Source organism: Candoia aspera, chromosome 5 (genome assembly GCF_035149785.1).
Source record: "Candoia aspera isolate rCanAsp1 chromosome 5, rCanAsp1.hap2, whole genome shotgun sequence".
Taxonomy (NCBI): Eukaryota; Metazoa; Chordata; class Lepidosauria; order Squamata; family Boidae; genus Candoia; species Candoia aspera.
In genome coordinates, this window is record NC_086157.1 from 39,823,079 (window position 1) to 39,830,995 (window position 7,917).

The following is a 7,917-nucleotide window of genomic DNA, read 5'->3' on the forward strand; positions in this document are numbered from 1 at the left end:
AAATAGGTATGTCATGATTCCATTTAATTTTAGTTTTGGTGATCTATTCTAAATATTCCTAATTTGAGATTCAATCCATAAGCTGTTTTAGGTTCATTTTTAGTGTTTTTTAAAATCTATTTTTATAGATGACAATTCTGGTTCAACTTCTCTTGCCTCAATATGTGAAGAAAGAGACAAGACAGAATGTTGTGGTACTTACTTAAAAATTACATATACAGTTTCCTTTCTGGGTGGCCAGCCTCTAAAATGCAGATGGTTTGTAAGAATATAGGAATATTTGTGATTGGGAGATGTCCTTCAGCTAATGGAAGTATAACTATTAACTACATTTTGTTTTAGGAACAATAATTATTTTTTTTCTTGCTTGCTTTTGTCCATTGCTGTCTTGTATGTGTCAGACAAGGAAAATAGAAGAACAGGATGTGCAAGAAAGTTAAATGTCCGTATTACTAGACAAGGAAATGAACTGAAGTCATTGCTACAGTTAGAACAAGAATTCTAGCACAAATGGAGTTAATTGAATCCTGCCACATCCCAATAGCTTTTCACATGCAGCCACGTTTTTCAGTTAGGAAACTTTCAAGCAAGTGATCTGTCACACACATTGTGAGATGATTCTGCATATAAGAGGAGTAGGCTACATGTTCCTCTTCCTGTTTAAAATGGTTCAGTAACTTAAATAATTATTACCAGCTCTCCAGCTTGAGTTAGTTTGGAGCATATTAAAAGGTTCTAGAACCCCTTGCTATGATGGTTTCAGCGACAACACTTTGCAGCAGGTCGTGTCCTTTGATCTACTACAGCTGCATCAAAGATAGTAAGTTAGGGCTGAATTAGTTTTTGTCTGAATCTTTTGCTGGAATGTGGTTCATGTTTTGAGGACTATTCCAGCTCCTTTAGAACTCACTCCCTTCAATTTTGAGGGACACACAAATGCACACTGTCTGTACATGCCATCCAGGCTGCAATTTGCTTTGTGAACTGGCTGGTTCTATCCAAGTCAAATGGTGGCAGGATAAGAGCAAGTCATACAGTCAATTTCTGATTACTGCTGTCAGTGTTTTAGTAGGGATGGACAATTCACCATCTATATACCTTTTCTTATAGAACTGGCTACTAGCAGCCAATGGTAAGGGATGATGAGAGTTGCAGTCTAACCATATCTGGAGGGCGATGTAGGCTCTACATTTATCCTGCATTAGAATGACACAGGTACTGGTGGTAACACTATACTTATCCCATTTGGGACCATTAAAATCTCTGACTCTGGAATGCTCATTGGATGGAATGAGGATTTAGCATTTGGGGGGTGGGTGGAGGAGGACGAAGAGTTGCAGTAAGTGATGCAGAGTGAGGGGGCTATGTCATTCATGTGGATGGGGCCTGGATTTTCTGATTCCCCCCTTTATCTTGTGGGGGGATTAAGGCATTGCATGTATTTTAGAAAGCACACTACAGCTTTTGTGCATTTCTGACTGCAAAATGGGGGGAAGCTGCATAGCTTATTTTGGATAGTTGTGGCTGAAGATTGCTAAAGGTGATATAGAGAAGTTTGGGGCCAGACGTGGCCATGAAGGCCTGCTTTTGTCTGCCCCTGATGTAAGTACACACTGAAATCAATTCAGCTGCATTTAATTATGGTTAGATTGTGGTCTCACTTTTTTCGTCCTTTTTAAAACTATTCTGCCTGCAGAACTATGTTATGTTAGACTTTTCTTGTGAATTTTTACCTCAGATATATCCAATGTTGTGTAATATACTTTTTCTTTGTAATAGTGACCTTCCTTTAACAAAATCCTACAAAATGAGCAGCTCTCATTGGCTATATATTCTATCTCTTTTCAATTCAATTGTGGGTTATTTCTCTGAAATATATGTGGAAACTGTGTTGGTAGGGAACTCCAAGATCTGTAATACATATCAACTGTTGCCTTGTTTATCCAAAGTCACCTCTACAGCTATGGTGAAGTTCAGAAGACAGAGCATCAAAACTATTCTAGGTGCTTTGATTGGTATATTTAACAGGAAGCAGACAAGGAAGATAGAAAAAAATAAAATTAGGACTGGAAAAAGTATTTATTGAATGCTGTATTTTAATGAAAATAAGCTTACAGTATGCGTGAAAGATTATCACAGGCAAGCTGACATTTTGTTTTTTTATATTAGTATAGGTGAATGTTTTATTTATTTATTTTTAAATGCTAAGCATATAATGTTTTAATTCTGTTGAGTAAAAACTGGAGAATGCCTTCTATTTTTCAAAATTAGTTATAATGAAAATGCTTTTCCTGAACCATGAGCAGCCTGTGTGATTCAGATAATCATTTTTTTTTTCTGGATTGATTCTGTATACACAATTTACGAATGTATCAGGGATTTCTGTAAGGGGTGGCAGTGATGGGAATCCTGTCTAAAACCAATGGTTCTTCAATTATGTAGCCTGTGTTATTGTGGAATTAAAAGGAAAAAAAAAGAAAGATCTTTTACAATTTGAGATATGTCAGAAGGCTCCTTTATCACAGACTGAATTTCAATCCTGAAGTGTTGTTATGTTGATTCACTTCATATGAATGTACATCCTGTAAAAAGGAGATATAAATAAACTTATAAATATTTGTAGTCCTATGTTAAAAGGAAACTTGAAAAGAATGATGCTAAAGGAAATCTTTCATAATGGGAATCTTTTCATTCAATATATAAACAGATTATTATTTTTCTCCTGTGTGCTTGTGTGAAAGGGAAGGAACATAGCATATGATATAATATAGAGGCCAATATAAATGCCTCTATAAAGGGCTGCACAAACTGAATTGATCTTTTAAATACTGCAGAACTAAGGGACCACACTGAACTAGAGATATAAGAAGTGGGAAGATTATTACAAGGCAACAAAGATTTTCCCAAGGCACCCTGAAAATTGTAATTTTCAGAGAGTATTCATCAAGAAGTCTGAAAATTCCATTAAAGCCTACTTAAAGTCTACTTCCCAGTAGAAGGATACCATGACAGTTGCCTTCTCCAAGACCAGCTTTAAAATTACACTTGTTTCAATGTGTCTTATGCGCACACATTCAAATGAATGTATCTGGCTGCAAAACTCTGAACAGCTAGGTGGCAGCAAAGAATTAAGAGTTTTCTGTTTGTGTTGGCTGCCAACTAGTGGTTAGCTAGATTTTGCAGCCCAGTTCTGATAGCCCTACATCTCACTCGTTCCAATGCCATGCTTTTTAAAACAAATCTAAATTCATACTAAAAAAAAAAGATTCTTTGCATGTAACATACTACAGCTGAGGTAGAATCAGCCAAATTGAATAGTGCCTTCAGAAGATTATTTATATTTCATTCCATTCAATAGTGGCTTTCAAACTTTCTGATGTTAGGTAACCCTTCCCCTTCAAGAATCTCTGAACAATGGTAAAAATGCATACTATTTATGAATAGGCAGAACCTAACTTCATCTTAGGTAGCAAAATTAAAGGTCACCAAATTGTCAACACAGTACTTTGTTTTTCACACCAAGAGGTTGCCTAGACACCAAATGTTCTGGACTGGTCTTGCAGTTGGGTCTTCTGGTTCCATGTAATCTGAGAGCGGATCCTAGAAACGCGGTTAATAGCTTCCCTCAGAAATAGCAGTTTTGGGAGAGGAGTTTGGCCACCATGACAGAAAATATTAAGCCTCCAAAGAACCTCAGAGTTTCTAGGAAAACATGTAAAAATAATATTAACTTAGTATTAGTTAAATTAAGGTTGAGAAATTGGTTCCTCTCACTGTAAAGTCCTCTGGCTTCCTCAATTTTGCGAGGATGCCTTTTTAGTTTCAAAATATGTGTGAACTGAACATATTGTACACATTCAGCTGTCTCAGGAACCAGATCAAAACATGGTAGAGTGTCTGTCTCTCCTAATTATTTATCTGGAAACTCACCAGAGCATACAACTGAGAAATGGACTGAAGTTTTGGGTTGGTCACTGGTAGTGTTTCTAACCAGATGATAATCTTTTGATTAATATTTACAGATTCTGAAAACAGGTGATTTCCTGAGGGAATGTAATAATGAGAATGGTTTCTTTTGATTTAGGATTGAAGATGAATATCATCTCATATAAATAATCTAAAAATAGCTTCTGAATTAAGTTAAAGTGACAAGGAGGATTAACTAGACTGCCACAAGCAATTCATATTTTTTCACTTGAATCAGATCCTATTCATAATTCATATTTGAAACCCTGAGTTACTTAATCGAAGCTGATTAAATGTTTAATACTTTCAATCCTATAAGATAGATACAATCCAGAAAAATAATATTTATTTATTTATTTATTAAACCCCTATTCTGCCGTAAAAGGTAAAGAGACTCTATTGAGTTGGGCTTAACTGTGGCAACAACAGAGAAATGGCTTGTCACTGCCTTGTTCCAGGATGCCTCCTAAATTTTCAGTCAAATCAATAACCCTGGAATTTTCTTTAGGACTCTTGTTCATGAAGTAATGTGGTCAGACTGTCCTTAGCTTTTTTAAAGACCTGCCAAGGTTGGTGGTCACATAAATTAAAATTCTTTCATTAAATAATAAAAAGAAGTAATAGTGACTAAATCCTTGCTAAGTTTCGGCAAAGTCGGCTTTAAAGCCAAAGTGTGTCTTAATAAAAAATGGCATTTTCTGTTGCTAGAGCAAAGTGCCAGATATAGGAGAACATGAAGCCATGAGCAGTACTTGTTGCTGACAACTGTGGCACAACAGAAGAAATATGCCTCTTCTGAAACTCTCAAACATGGGCATGCTTGTTAGCGAGAGCTGTCTTTCAGATAGTTTAGTCCTAAACAATACAGGGCTTTATAATCATAGCTAGCACTTTCTTTGTACCTGAATTGTACCTGAAAATGAACTTAGCCAGTGATGTGTTTTTTTTTTTTTAAAAAAAAGGAAGTTTTATGTTTCTAGTAACAACCGCAGTCAGTAGCGAGGCTGCAGGATTCTGGATATATACATACATACATACATACATACATACATACATACATACTGAAATCCCTTGGATTGCCCACGTTTACTTTCTTTCAATGAAATTATGGGGCAATTTGACATAATGCAAAATATATACAGTCAGCTTTTCAGAGATCTTTTTTGGTTGTTGTTTTACAGTTCTTTGGAACCCTAATTTGAATCAGCCTTCAACGAAAAGAAATAAAGAATAAATACTAACAGTCTGCTCTTGTTACAAGTGGAAGGTATGGATAATAAATGGCAGCCGGTTTGGTGTAGTGGTTAAGGTACCAGGCTAGAAACCAGGAGACTGTGAGTTCTAGTCCTGCCTTAGGCATGGAGTCAGCTGGGTGACCTTAGGCCAGTCATTCTCTCTCAGCCCTAGGAAGGAGGCAATGGCAAACATCTTTTGAAAATCTTGCCAAGAAAACTGCAGGGACTCCAGGCAGTCACCAGGAAGGCATACACAACAAACAAACAACAAGAAAACATGATAAATAACAAAACATGGCAGCTGTAGATATTCCATGTAATAATATCTAAGCCAATCTCATTGGTATAAAAAATAAAGAATAGTCCAAATGAGAAGCTGTATAAAATATTAATTTGCACATTGCTTAATAACATTAAATTTCTTTAATTATATGGAAAAGAGCATGGCTGAAAAGAATAACCGCAAGAATTTTAACAATTAAAACAAAACTGTCACATAAATAAGTAATTTCCCTTCTTCATTTATACTTTGAAATAAGCATTCATTGCCAAAGGTTACATAACTCCTCTGGTTTTCAGAAGCTTGTCGGGTTTGAGGCTTTTCATTCCTGCAATTTTATCTATTCATGTTTTCTGTTCTAGGTGAGAATCTCTTTTCCATTCTAAAAACATATGCCAGAAGCAATCTAGGTAGGCATCTCTCTATTTTACTTCGTAGATTTTGCATTAAATTAAATACAAATAAATGCAATGGCTCTTCTGAAAGCCATTCTTTGTTGACAGATTTTTTAAAAATTACATTATTTTATCACTGGAAGAATTTCTCTGGCTTTCTTATTGTTTCTACAGTAGCAATAGTGGCACACCACTGCAGTTGAGCTCAAATGACATCATATTGTCTGCTGAATATCCTGTATTATAAAAAGCTGATGGCTGATGAATATTTATAAAAGTAGGGCTTTATACATGGACTTCACCAGATGGACAACACCAAAATCAGATTGACTACATCCTTTGCAGCCAAAGGTGGCGGACATCTATACAGTCGGTAAAAACAAGACCTGGAGCTGACTGTAGTTCAGATCACGAACTTCTTCTTGCACAATTTAGGATCAGACTAAAGAGATTAGGGAAGACCCACAGATCAGCTAGATATGAGCTCACTAATATTCCTAAGGAATATGCAGTGGAGGTGAAGAATAGATTTAAGGGATTGGACTTAGTAGATAGGGTCCTGGAAGAACTATGGACAGAAGTCCGCAACATTGTTCAGGAGGCGGCAACAAAATACATCCCAAAGAAAGAGAAAACCAAGAAGGCAAAATGGCTGTCTGCTGAGACACTAGAAGTAGCCCAAGAAAGAAGGAAAGCAAAAGGCAACAGTGATAGGGGGAGATATGCCCAATTAATTGCAAAATTCCAGAGGTTAGCCAGAAGAGATAAGGAATTATTTTTAAACAAGCAATGCACGAAAGTGGAAGAAGACAATAGAATAGGAAGGACAAGAGACATCTTCCAGAAAATTAGAAACATTGGAGGTAAATTCCAGGCCAAAATGAGTATGATCAAAAACAAAGATGGCAAGGACCTAACAGAAGAAGAAGAGATCAAGAAAAGGTGGCAAGAATATACAGAAGACCTGTATAGGAAGGATAACAATATCGGGGATAGCTTTGACGGTGTGGTCAGTGAGCTAGAGCCAGACATCCTGAAGAGTGAGGTTGAATGGGCCTTAAGAAGCATTTCTAATAAAAAGGCAGCAGGAGATGATGGCATCCCAGCTGAACTGTTCAAAATCTTGCAAGATGATGCTGTCAAGGTAATGCATGCTATATGCCAGCAAATTTGGAGAACACAAGAATGGCCATCAGATTGGAAAAAATCAACTTATATCCCCATACCAAAAAAGGGAAACTCTAAAGAATGTTCAAACTATCGAACAGTGGCACTCATTTCACATGCCAGTAAGGTAATGCTCAAGATCCTGCAAGGTAGACTTCAGCAATTCATGGAGCGAGAATTGCCAGATGTACAAGCTGGGTTTAGAAAAGGAACTAGGGACCAAATTGCCAATATCAGATGGATAATGGAAAAGGCCAGGGAGTTTCAGAAAAACATCTATTTCTGTTTTATTATTCTAAAGCCTTTGACTGTGTGGACCATAACAAATTGTGGCAAGTTCTTAGTGGTATGGGGATACCAAGTCATCTTGTCTGCCTCCTGAAGAATCTGTATAATGACCAAGCAACAACAGTAAGAACAGACCACGGAACAACGGACTGGTTTAAGATTGGGAAAGGAGTACGGCAGGGCTGTATACTCTCACCCTACCTATTCAACTTGTATGCAGAACACATCATGCGACATGCTGGGCTTGAGGAATCCAAGGCTGGAGTTAAAATTGCTGGAAGAAACATTAACAATCTCAGATATGCAGATGATATCACTTTGATGGCTGAAAGTGAAGAGGAACTGAGGAGCCTTATGATGAAGGTGAAAGAAGAAAGTGCAAAAGCTGGCTTGCAGCTAAACCTCAAAAAAACCAAGATTATGGCAACCAGCTTGATTGATAACTGGCAAATAGAGGGAGAAAATGTAGAAGCAGTGAAAGACTTTGTATTTCTAGGTGCGAAGATTACTGCAGATGCTGACTGCAGTCAGGAAATCAGAAGACGTGTAATTCTTGGGAGAAGAGCAATGACCAATCTCGATAAAA